The sequence below is a fragment of the Oncorhynchus mykiss genome, chromosome 15, assembly GCF_057628025.1.
Source record: "Oncorhynchus mykiss isolate SJ-2025 chromosome 15, ASM5762802v1, whole genome shotgun sequence".
Taxonomy (NCBI): domain Eukaryota; kingdom Metazoa; phylum Chordata; class Actinopteri; order Salmoniformes; family Salmonidae; genus Oncorhynchus; species Oncorhynchus mykiss.
This window is the reverse complement of record NC_143036.1, coordinates 65447290-65460840: the sequence shown is the minus strand read 5'-3', so window position 1 is coordinate 65460840 and position 13551 is coordinate 65447290.

Here is a 13551-nt window from a genome sequence, read left to right as displayed (position 1 = left end):
AATAAGAATTTGTTCTTAACTGACTTGCCTGGTAAAATATGTAAGCTGTGTGAGGTTTAAATGTGTGTATTTCAGTCCTTGATGAATAACGTTCTGTACTACAGTATGTATTTCATCATGCTTCATGTAGACCCCAGGAAAAGTAGCTGATACTTTTGCAGTGGCTAATGGGGATCCTAATAAATACCTCAATAATAGTGCCTTATATCATTTCTGAATAAAAACATCAGTCTCTGTTTTGGGTACCTCGGTTGAATAGTGAATTTCAAGGAACAATTCAACCATCATTGTACTTCCTGACGGCCATGCCAAAACACGTCAGAGTTTAAAAGATTGTGTTCTATTGAACATGCTATCATAATAAAGGCATTTTAACTACTGATTAACAATTCAACCATATTTGTTGAGAAGATGGCATAACATGAATGTAACCCCTAATATGACAAGTTGTGTAAAAAAAAAACACCACCTTCCTGACACACCCTGAAAGAACCTTCCAGCAACTTCCCAGTCTTTAATTAATTCCAGCTGAGGCTAATTTATCAATCAAGGCCACAATTGGCTGGACAATCAGCCTCAACCTTTTAAAAGTCTGCTGCTTACACAGATCTGTTCAACTGCATTACTGTACATTGGTTGCAGTTGCACAAAATCAAATCAAAACGTATCGGTCACATACTTAGCAGAAGTTATTGCAGGTGTAGCAAAATGCTTGTATTCCTAGCTCCAACAATGCAGGAATATCTAACAATACACACAAATCTAAAAGTAAACGAGTGGAATTAAGAAATATTGAAATATTAGGACGGGCAATCTATATACACTACCGGTCAAAAGTTTTAGAACACCTACTTTTTCAAGGGTTTTTCTTTATTTTGACTATTTTCTACGTTGTAGAATCATAGTGAAGACATCACAACTATGAAATAACACATATATTTTATATTTGAGATTCTTCAAATAGCCACCCTTTGCCTTGATGACAGATTTTAACCACACTTGGCATTCTCTCAACCAGCTTTACCTGGAATATTTTTCTAACAGTCTTGAAGGAGTTCCCACATATGCTGAGCTCTGATTTTCCTTCATTCTGTGGTCCGACTCATCCCAAACCATCTCAATTTGGTTGAGGTCGAGGGATTGTGGAGGCCAGGTCATCTGATACAGCACTTCATCACTCTCCTTTTTGGTAAAATAGCCCTTACACAGCCTGGAGGTGTACTGGGTCATTGTCCTGTTGAAAAACAAATGATAGTCCCACTAAGTCCAAACCAGATGGGATGGCGTATCGCTGCAAAATGCTGTGGTAGCCATGCTGGTTAAGTGTGCCTTGAATTCTAAATAAATCACAGACAGTGTCATCAGCAAAGCACCCCCACACCATAACACCTCCTCCATGCTTTACGGTGAGAAATACACATGCGGAGATCATCCGTTCACCCAAACTGCTTTCACAAAGACACAGCGGTTGGAACCAAAAATCTCCAATTTGGACTCAAGACCAAAGGACAAATTTCCACCAGTCTAGTGTCCATTGCTCGTGATTCCCGATCCAAGCAAGTCTCTTCTTATTATTGGTGTCCTTTAGTAGTGGTTTATTTGCAGCAATTTGACCATGAAGGCCTGATTCACACAGTCTTCTCTGAACATGTCACGTTCGTCGTAACGAGGAGACCAAGGCGCAGCATGGTAAGCAAACATAACTCTTTAATAAAAAAGAGAGCACTGAACAGAACTAAACAAAACAACAAAACGAACCGTGAAGCAATATGGCAAGTGCAGAACAGGCAACTAAACATAGAATAATAAACCAAAATGGAAAATGGCAACCTAAATAGGATACCCAATCAGAGACAACAATAAACAGCTGTCTCTGATTGGGAACCAATTCAGGCCACCATACACCTACATATACCAAAACCTCATAGAATTACAAAAAAACTCCCGGCCGCAAACCTAAACCTATATGGGAGGGTCTGGGTGGGCATCTAACCTCGGTGGCGGCTCTGGTTCTGTACGCTGCCCCCCTTCTTTACCCTGAGTCCACTCTTGTAGCACTGACCCGTGGATCCTCGCCGTAGGCCCCGGGCTGGGGACCCCGGACTGGGGACCGTCGCTGGAGACCCCAAACTGGGTACTGTCGCCGGACGCTCTGGACTGGGTACTGTCGCCGGACGCTCTGGACTGGGTACTGTCGCCGGACACTCTGGACTGGGTACTGTCGCCGGACGCTCTGGACTGGGTACTGTCGCCGGACACTCTGGACTGGGTACTGTCGCCGGACACTCTGGACTGGGTACTGTCGCCGGACGCTCTGGACTGGGTACTGTCGCCGGACGCTCTGGACTGGGTACTGTCGCCGGGCGCTCTGGACTGGGTACTGTCGCCGGATGCTCTGGACTGGGTACTGTAGCCGGACACTCTGGACTGGGTACTGTCGCCGGACGCTCTGGACTGGGTACTGTCGCCGGACGCTCTGGACTGGGTACTGTCGCCGGACGCTCTGGACTGGGTACTGTCGCCGGACGCTCTGGACTGGGTACTGTCGCCGGACGCTCTGGACTGGGTACTGTCGCCGGACGCTCTGGACTGGGTACTGTCGCCGGACGCTCTGGACTGGGTACTGTCGCCGGGCGCTATGGACTGGGTACTGTCGCCGGACACTCTGGACTGGGTACTGTCGCCGGGTGCTATGGACTGGGTACTGTCGCCGGGCGCTATGGACTGGGTACTGTCGCAAGGCGCTATGGACTGGGTACTGTCGCCGGGCGCTATGGACTGGGTACTGTCGCCGGGCGCTATGGACTGGGTACTGTCGCCGGACGCTCTGGACTGACTTTTCCGAAGGTGGCCGAATCACCTGTCTTGTCGTGGGTGACCCTGCAGGTGTACACCTCCCCCTCTTCCCAGCGTGCCTTGCTCAGGATCAGGGTGCTGCTGCGGCTGTAGCGGCCGTCCTTCTCTTCTTCTGTGGTGGTCAGGACCCCCTCCTTCTCCTCCTCCCCGTCTACCTCCCCGCTCACCATCACCCCCTGAGGGGAGTAGCAGCTCAGCAGGCAGGCCAGTCTGGCCGAGCCCCCAGAGAGCAGCTCAGAGGACGGGGGGAGCAGAGACACTGTGGGCCTTACAGAGGGACCAGCTGGAGAGGAGGGTCAGCTGCCACTACTCTATAATGGAATATATTAGGAGAGGGTCAGCTACTACGACTACTACTACTACTCTATATTTTTAGGAGAGGGTCAGCTAATCTACTACTACTACTAATCTATAACATTAGGAGAGGAGAGGGTCAGTTACTACTACTACTACTACTCTAACATGAGGAGAGGGGAGAAAAACTGCCCAGAAGAGCAGGGAGAAAAGACACTTGCCATGTCTGAATACCCATACTACCTCACTAAATAGTATGCAAAAAATAGTGTTTTATAGTTTATGAAATGTCATACACTGTACTTTGAATGCTCCATCTAATGCACAATTGTGTTGACGCCAGACATTTGGTACAGCCTCTCAATCTATCTGATTATCAGCTGTTGTCAAACACGTGAGTCAGAAAAGATGAATGAAATCTACTACATCGAAGGCCAAAATGATTATGCAGTTTAAGCATATAGTAGGCTAATATGAGTATTCGTACACGGCCACTATGTTATCAGTGAACAAAAACATTTCAGATCAACAGTACACAGTATAAACAACTAGCTACAGTACAGAGAACAACCAAGAACACTTAATCTATAAATAAATAGGCAAACGAAAAAAGTCTAGACAGGTTTTTTTTTTAAATGTAAGGTACAATCATGCTGTACAGTTTAGCCCATGAAGAACAACAACACTTTGAGGGGTGGTTTTGCGGACACAGGTTAAGCCTAGTCCTAGACTCAAAAGCACTTTCAATAGAGATTCTCCATTGACTTTACATGACAAAAATGGTGCCGAAGAACATGGCTGACGTTTTACATTCTCCCAATCAATTGTGCTATTTTGTTAGTTTTTTTGTGTTTTGTGTAACTTATTTTTTTACTTATTGTGTACGGAATGTTGCTGCTATCATCTCTTATGACCGAAAATAATTTCTGGACATCAGAAAAGCGATTACTCACTGTGGACTGGAAGAAACTTTTTACTTTAACCTCTTGAAGCTAGGGGGCACTATTTTTATGTTTGGAAAAATAACGTTCCCAAAGTAAATGGCCTATTTCTCAGGACCAGATGCTAGAATATGCATATAATTGACAGATTAGGATAGAAAACACTCTAAAGTTTCAAAAACTGTCAACATTTTGTCTGTGAGTTAAACAGAAATTATATTGCAGGCTAAAACCTGAGGAAAATCCAATCAGGAAGTGCCCCTGTTTTTGAAAGCTCTCTGTTCTTATGCATCCCTATTGCCCATTTAAAGGGATATCAAGCAGATTCCTTTTTCTGTGGCTTCCTGAGGTGTCAACAGTCTTTAGACATAGTTTCAGGCTTTTATTTTGAAAAATGAGCGTGAAGGATCACATTGTGTAAGTGGATAGGTGGGGGCTCTCAGAGTGAGTTGGTGCGCAATTGAGTAAAATGGCCATTGTTCCTCCCGCTGTTATGGAAAAAGCTACACACTCGGTTGATATATTATCGAATATATATTTTAAAAACTACCTGAGGAATGATTATAAAAAACGTTTGACATGTTTCTGTGGACATTATGAAGACTATTTGGAATTTCCGTCTGCGTTGTCGTGACTGCTTTTTCCTGTGGATTTCTGAACATAATGCGACAAACAAACGTTGGTATTTAGGGTATTAAAATATTCTTTATGGAACAAAATGAACTTTTGCTGTGTAACTGGGAGTCTTGTGAGTGAAAACATCCGAAGATCATCAAAGGTAAACGGTTAATTTGATTGCTTTTCTGATTTTCGTGACCAAGCTTCCTGATGCTAAGTGTACATAATGCTATGCTAGGCTATCGATAAACTTACACAAACGCTTGGATTGCTTTCGCTGTAAAGCATAATTTCAGAATCTGAGACAACAGGGTGATTAACAAAAGGCTAAGCTGTGTTTCAAAATATTGCACTTGTGATTTCATGAATATGAATATTTTCTAGTAATATTATTTGACTTTTGTGCTATGCAGCGTTGCTGATGACAATTATCCCGGATCCGGGATGGGTGGTTCAGAAGTTAAGAACAAATTCTTACTTTCAATGACAGCCTAGGAACAGTTGGTTAACTGCCTTGTTCAGGGAAAGAACATCAGATTTATACCTTGTCAGCTCAGGGATTGGAACTTGCAACCATTCGGTTACTAGCCCAACGCTCTAACCACAAGGCTACCCTACCCCGCCTCTTACTTTCTTACTGTTATTATACTTAATCTCGCTTACTTTTGACTATCTATGTGTGTGTTCTCACATTTACTATACTTATTGACATTAGTCCTAGACTAACGTAACTTACTTTACTTTATTTCACCTTCTATATTACGTTTTCCGGCTACTGTATATCAACCAGTTTTACTTTTAGGTCTTACTGTTAGATAGTTTACATTGGTAGTGGCCACAGATACCTTGGGTCATTGCAGATCCAAATTTACTTACTTCAAAATGTCTTACTGCGATCTGTGACCCAGTGCCGCCAACACTAACATAGATATTTTTGTCTTAAACTTTCTCTACATTAGATTATATGGACGGTATACCCGATACAAATCTTACTTACTGTTAGTTTTACTGTTGAAATCCTCCCTCACATTTATCTTGACCAATGCTTTATAGGAATTTAATCCAGTCAATTTTAGTAAATTTAGAAATTATCCCCAAACTAATGAATACAGATTACTGGCCTTACCTTGCAGCTGATAATTCAATGTAGGTTGGATCTCGTCACCGTTTCTGTCACGTACCAGTTCACCACCGGCCTGTAAAGAACCCTCAGAATGGGGCCAGGTCTTTAATCTACTGATATTTCATCAGCCCGTGTACAGTTTCTGTGTCCCATGGCATGACAGAAAAAGGTATTGAGATCCGGTTCGAAAGGACCAAGCTGTCACGAGAATTTTCAATCCCAATGATGATAACAGTCACTATAGCTTTGACCAATTCCCCCTAGGTTGTAAAGCTAGGGTTAATAAGAATTAGGCAAAGACTCAGATTCTGCAAAAGGTCCATTGTAGTTTATTCATGAGAGCTCTAAAGTCCAAAATGCAAACACAGACATTTTATAACTCTCACTCTCACTCCCACCTACGCACACACCCACGCACACACACACACACACAGTAGGTGGGCTGTATCTTTCCCCACGGTCCACATTCCTCGTTTATCAATATTCGACCAAGCTGGCAGTTCCCTGCCGTTCCCTGCCTCCCTAGATTAGAGGGACCTTGACAGGCCCTTCTTCCTGTCGTACGTTTTTCAGAGTTCCAACCAGGTCAGGTCATGTATAGTTCAATTGTTCTCTGTGTTTTCTCAGTTCTCACACCACTACACAGCAACACAATGATTTCAGGCTACTAACACATTTCATACAATTATATGATTTCAGGGTGGAATCCTTCAGTCATTACTTTAAACATATAAATTCCCTTATCACTTACCTTTGATGATCTTCATATTGGTACACTCACAAGTCTCCCATTTACTCAATAAATGTTTGTTTTGTTCGATAAAGTCCCTGTTTATATCCAAAAACCTCAGTTTTGTTCAGTAATCCACAGGCTCAAACGCAGTCACAACAGGCAGACGAAAAATCCAAATAGTATCCAAAAAGTTCATAGAAACATGTCAAACAATGTTTATAATCAATCATAAGGTTGATTTTAGCCTAAATAATCGATAATATTTCAACCGGACAATAACGTCGTCAATATAGAAGGTAAACAAGAAAGGCATGCTCTCGGTCTCGCGCATGAAAAATCTCTAGGCCACTTCGGTGTCCGCTCATTCAGAGTGCTCTTACTCCCTCATTTTTCAGAATACAAGCCTGAAACAATTTCTAAAGACTGTTGACATCTAGTGGAAGGCATACGATGTGCAATTTGAGTCCTAAGTCAATGGATACTGTAAAGACATTGAATAGAAAACTACAACAACAACAAAAATCCTACTTCATGGATGGATTTTTCTCAATTCTTCACCTACCAAATCAGTTCTGTTATACTCACAGACATTATTTTAACAGTTTTGGAAACTTTAGAGTGTTTTCTATCCAAATCTATGTGCATATCCTAGCTTCTGGGCCTGAGTAGCAGGCCGTTTACTTTGGGCATGCTTTTCATCAGGAGGTGAAAATAGTGCCCCCTACCCTAGAGAAGTTAAAGGTTTTGTTCCCATCTCCTACCGAGAGCGGTATCACACAGTCGTTCCGAACAGCTGGTGCATGCTTCAGTGTTGCTTGCCTCAACGCGAGCATAAAAGGCATTTATCTCGTCTGGTAGGCTCGCGTCACTGGGCAGTTCGCATCTGGGTTTCCCTTTGTACTCCGTAATAGTTTTCAAGCCCTGCCACAACCGACGAGTGTCAGAGCCAGTGTAGTAGGATTCAATCTTAATCCTGTATTAACGCTTTGCTTGTTTGAGGGTTCATCTGAGGGCATAGTGGGATTTCTTATAAGTGTCCGGATTAGTCAGTTCTAGCCTTTAGCTCGATGCGGATGTTGCCTGTAATCCATGGCTTCTGGTTGGGATATGTACGTACAGTCACTGTGGGGACGATGTTGTCAATGAACTTATTGATGATGCCGATGACTGACATGGTGTTCTCCTCAATGCCATTGTATGAATCCCGGAACATATTCCAGTCTGTGCTAGCAAAACAATCCTTTAGTGTAGCATCCGAGTCACTGGTACTTCCTGCTTTAGTTTTTGCTTGAAAGCAGGAATCAGGAGGATAGAATTATGGTCAGATTTGCCAAATGGAGGGCGGGAGAGAGCTTTGTATGCATCTCTGTCTGTGGAGTGTCTCATGACCCCTCCTGTCTCAGTCTCCAGTATTTATGCTGCAATAGTTTGTGTCGGGGGGCTAGGGTCAGTTTGTTATATCTGGAGTACTTCTCCTATCCTATTCGGTGGCCTGTGTGAATTTAAGTGTGCTCTAATTCTCTCTTTCTCTCTTTCTTTCTCTCTCTCGGAGGACCTGAGCCCTAGGACCATGCCCCAGGACTACCTGACATGATGACTCCTTGCTGTCCCCAGTCCACCTGGCCGTGCTGCTGCTCCAGTTTCAACTGTTCTGCCTTATTATTATTCGACCATGCTGGTCATTTATGAACATTTGAACATCTTGGCCATGTTCTGTTATAATCTCCACCCGGCACAGCCAGAAGAGGACTGGCCACCCCACATAGCCTGGTTCCTCTCTAGGTTTCTTCCTAGGTTTTGGCCTTTCTAGGGAGTTTTTCCTAGCCACCGTGCTTCTACACCTGCATTGCTTGCTGTTTGGGGTTTTAGGCTGGGTTTCTGTACAGCACTTTGAGATATCAGCTGATGTACAAAGGGCTATATAAATAAATTTGATTTGAGTAAAGGTGGTCTAGGATTTGTGACATGCTGGTAAAAATTTGGTAAAACTGATTTAAGTTTGCCTGCATTAAAGTCCCAGGCCACTAGGAGCGCCGCTTCTGGGTGAGCATTTTCTTCTTTGCTTATGGCCTTACAGAGTTGGTTGAGAGTGGTCTTAGTGCCAGCTTCGTTCTGTGGTGGTAAATAGACGGCTATGAAAAATATAGATGAGAACTCTTGGTTCACCTTCCAGCAGGACAATGACCCTAAGCATACTGCTAAAGCAACACTCGAGTGGTTTAACAGGAACATTTACATGTCTTGGAATGGCCTAGTCAAAGCCCAGACCTCAATCCACTTGAAAATCTGTGGTATGTCTTAAAGATTGCTGTACATCAGCGGAACCCATCCAACTTGAAGGAGCTGGAGCACGCTTTGTCTTGAAGAATGGGCAAAAATCCCAGTGGATAGATGTGCCAAGCTTATAGAGACATTCACCAATATATTTGCAGCAGTAATTGCTGCAAAATGTGGCTCTACAAAGTATTGACTTTGGGGTGGGGAATAGTTACGCATGCTCAAGTTTTCCGTTTTTTTGTCTTATTTCTTGTTTGTTTCACAAAAAAATATATTTTGCATCTTCAAAGTGGTAGGAATGTCTTGTAAATCAAATGATACAAAACCCACCCAAAAATCAATTTTCATTTCAGGTTGTGAGGCACCAAAATAGGAAAATAGGAATAGGAATAGGAAAAGGGGGTGAATACCTTCACTAGCCACTGTAAACCAAGTAGGTAAAAAAAAAATCCAAAGATATTAATCAAAAATCACCTACCACTTGTGGCTAGACCTTTCCTGCTAAACTAAACATTATAGTATCTACACCTCTCCTGTTAATCTGTTAACATTAGAGTATTTAGGCCTCTCCTGTTCATCTGTTAACATTGTAGAATCTAAACCTCTCCTGTTCATCTGTTAACATTGTAAACTTAGCAAAAAAAGAAACGTCCCTTTTTCAGGACCCTGTCTTTCAAACATAATTAATAAAAATCCAAATAACTTCACAGATCATTGTTGTAAAGGGTTTAAACACTTGTTCCCATGCTTGTTCAATGAACCATAAACAATTAATGAACATGCACCTGTGGAACACTTAAGACGGTAGGCAATTAAGGTCACTGTTATGAAAATTTAGGACACTAAAGAGGCCTTTCTACTGACTCTGAAAAACACCAAAAGAAAGATGCCCAGGGTCCCTGCTCATCTGCGTTAACGTATCTTAGGCATGCTGCAAGGTGGCATGAGGACTGCACATATGGCCAGGGCAATAAATTGCAATGTCCATACTTTGAGATGCCTAAGACAGCGCTACAGGGAGACAGGATGGACAGCTGATCATCCCCGCAGTGGCAGACCATGTGTAACAACACCTGCAAAGGATCGGTACATCCGAACATCACACCTGCGGGACAGGTACAGGATGGCAACATCAACTGCCCAAGTTACACCAGGAACGCCCAATCCCTCCATCAGTGCTCAGACTGTTCGCAATAGGCTGAGAGAGGCTGGACTGAGGGCTTGTAGGCCTGTTGTAAGGCAGGTCCTCACCAGACATCACCGGCAACAATGTAGCCTATGGGCACAAACCCACCGTCGCTGGGCCATACAAGACTGGCAAAAAGTTATCTTCACTGATGAGTCGCGGTTTTGTCTAACCAGGGGTGATGTTCAGATTCGCGTTTATCATCGAAGGAATGAGCGTTACTCCGAGGCCTGTACACTGGAGGGGGATCGATTTGGAGGTGGAGGTTCCATCATGGTCTGGAGCGGTGTATCACAGCATCATCGGACTGAGCTTGTTGTCATTGCAGGCAATCTCAATGCTGTGCGTTACAGGGAAGACATCCTCCTCCCTCATCCCGCATGACAATGCCACCAGCCATACTGATCGTTCTGTGCATGATTTCCTGCAAGACAGGAATGTCAGTGTTCTGCCATGGCCAGCGAAGAGCCCGGATCTCAATCCCATTGAGCACGTCTGGGACCTGTTGGATCAAAAGGTGAGGGCTAGGGCCATTCGCCCCAGAAATGTCCGGGAACTTGCAGGTGCCTTGGTGGAAGAGTGGGGTAACATCTCACAGCAAATCTGGTGCAGTCCACGAGGAGGAGATGCACTGCAGTACTTAATGCAGCTGGTGGCCACAACAGATACTGAATGTAACTTTTGATTTTGACCCCCACCTTTGTTCAGGGACACATTATTCTGTTTCTGTTAGTCACAAGTCTGTGGAACTTGCTCAGTTTATGTCTCAGTTGTTGAATTGTGTTATGTTCATACTAATATTTACATGTTATGTTTGCTGAAAATAAACGCAGTTGACAGTGAGAGGACGAGTTTAGTATCCAGACCTCTCCTGTTAATCAATTAACATAGTAGTAACTACACCTCTCCTGTTAATCTGTTAACATTGTAGGATCTAGAACTCTCTTGTTAATCTGTTAACATTGTAGTATCTAGACCTCTCCTGTTAATCTGTTAACATTGTAGCATCTAGACCTCTCCTGTTAATCTGTTAACATTGTAGCATCTTGTGTTAATATTTTGTGTTAATATTTTTTTGTGTGTTGTTTGTAACTTGTATTTTTACTTATGTAATGTACATAATGTTGCCACTACCGTCTCTTAAAACCGAAAATAACTTCTAGACATCAGGACTGCGATTACCACGGACTAGCAGAATCCTTCATTTCCTTTCACGACTCTGACGAATCCGACGCAAAGGATATACTGCTTCCTCGGGAACAGGCCCCGATCCCCTGGATCTGCGTGAAGAGGAGGCAGAGAAAGAGGGGCCGAAAGGGCGGGCTGACTTCTGAGAATTCGTAGGCGATCGAATAAACCCCCACTTCCCTCCATTCTGATAGCAAACGTGCAATCTTTGGATAATAAAATTTATGAGTTACGCGGAAGATTAAACTACCAAAGGGACATTAAAAACTATAACATCTTATGCTTCTCGGAATCGTGGCTGAGCAACGACAATATCAACATACAGCTGGCTGGTTATACGATGTACCGGGAGGATAGAACAGCAGTGTCTGGTAAGATAAGGTGCTGCGGACTATATATTTTTGTAAATAACAGCTGGTGCACGATATCTAAGGAAGTCTCGAGCTATTGCTCACCTGCTGTAGAGTATCTCATGATAAACTGTAGACCACACTACTTACCTAGAGAGTTTCCATCTGTATTCTTTGTAGCTCTTTACATACCACCACAGTCAGAGGCTGGCACTAAGACAGCATTGAATGAGCTCTATTCCGCCATAAGCAAACAAGAAAACGTTCACCCAGAGGCGGCGCTCCTAGTGCAGGGAAACTTAAATTTATTTTACCAAATTTCTATCAGCATGTTAAATGTGCAACCAGAGGAAAAATAACTCTGGACCACCTATACTCCACACACAGAGACGCATACAAAGCTCTCCCTCACCCTCAATTTGGCAAATCTGACCATAAATCTATCCTCCTGATTCCTGCCTACAAGCTAAAATTAAAGCAGGAAGCACCAGTGACTAGATCAATAAAAAAGTGGTCAGATGAAGCAGATGCTAAGCTACTGGACTGTTTTGCTAGCATAGACTGGAATATGTTCCAGAATTCCTCCGATGGCATTCAGGAGTACACCACATCAGTCATTGGCTTCATCAATAAGTGCATTGATGATTTCGTCCCCACAGTGACCGTATGTACATACCCCAACCAGAAGCCATGGATTACAGGCAGCATCCGCACTAAGCTAAAGGCTAGAGCTGCCGCTTTCAAGGAGTGGGCCTCTAACCCGGAAGCTTATAATAAATCCTGCTATGCCCTCCGACGAATCGTCAAACAGGCAAAGCATCAATACAGGATTAAGATAGAATCACACTACACCAGCTTTGACGCTAGTCGGATGTGGCAGGTCTTGCAAACCATTACAGACTAGAAAGGGAAGCACAGCCGAGAGCTGCACAGTGACACTAGCCTATCAGACAAGCTAAACTACTTCTATGCTAGCTTCGAGGCAAATAACATTTAAACATGCATGAGAGCACCAACTGTCATGGAAGACGGAGTGATCACGCTCTCCGCAGCCAATGTGAGCAAGACCTTTAAACAGGTCAACATTCGCAAGGCCGCAGGGCTAGACGGATTACAAGAACGTGTACTCCGAGCACGGGCTGATCAACTGGCAAGTGTCTTCAATTACACTTTCAATCTCTCCCTGTCCGAGTCTGTAATACCAACACATTTCAAGCAGACCTAGTGCCTGTGCCTGTGCCCAAGAATACTAAGGTAACCGGCCTAAATGACTACCGACCCGTAGCACTCACGTCTGTAGACATGAAGTGCTTTGAAAGGCTGGTCATGGCTCACATCTCCACCATCATCCCAGCAATTCTAGACCCACTCCAATTTGCATACTGCCCAACAGATCCACAGATGATGCAATCTCTATTGCACTCCACACTGCCCTTTCCCACCTGGACAAAAGGAACACCTATGTGAGAATGCTATTCGTTGACTACAGCTAAGATTTCAACACCATAGTATCCTCAAAACTCATCAATAATGTAAGGACCCTTGGACTAAACACCTCCCTTTGCAACTGGATCCTGGACTTCCTGACGGGCAGCCCCAGGTGGTAAGGGTAGGTAACAACACGTCTGCCACGCTGATCCTCAACACGGGGGCCCTTTAGGGGTGCGTGCTAAGTCCCCTCCTGTACTCCCTGTTCACCCATGACTGCATGGCCAAGCATGACTCCAACACCATAAATTAAGTTTATCGACGACACAACAGTGGCAGGCCTGATCACCGACAACGACGAGACAGCCTATAGGGAGGAGGTCAGAGACCTGGCCATGTGTTGCCAGCAACAACCTCTCCCTCAATGTGATCAAGACAAAGGAGATGATTGTGGACTACAGGAAAAAGAGGACTGAGCACGCCCCCATTCTCATCAACATGGCTGCAGTGGAGCAGGTTGAGAGCTTCAAGTTCCTTGGTGTTCCTTGGTGTCCACA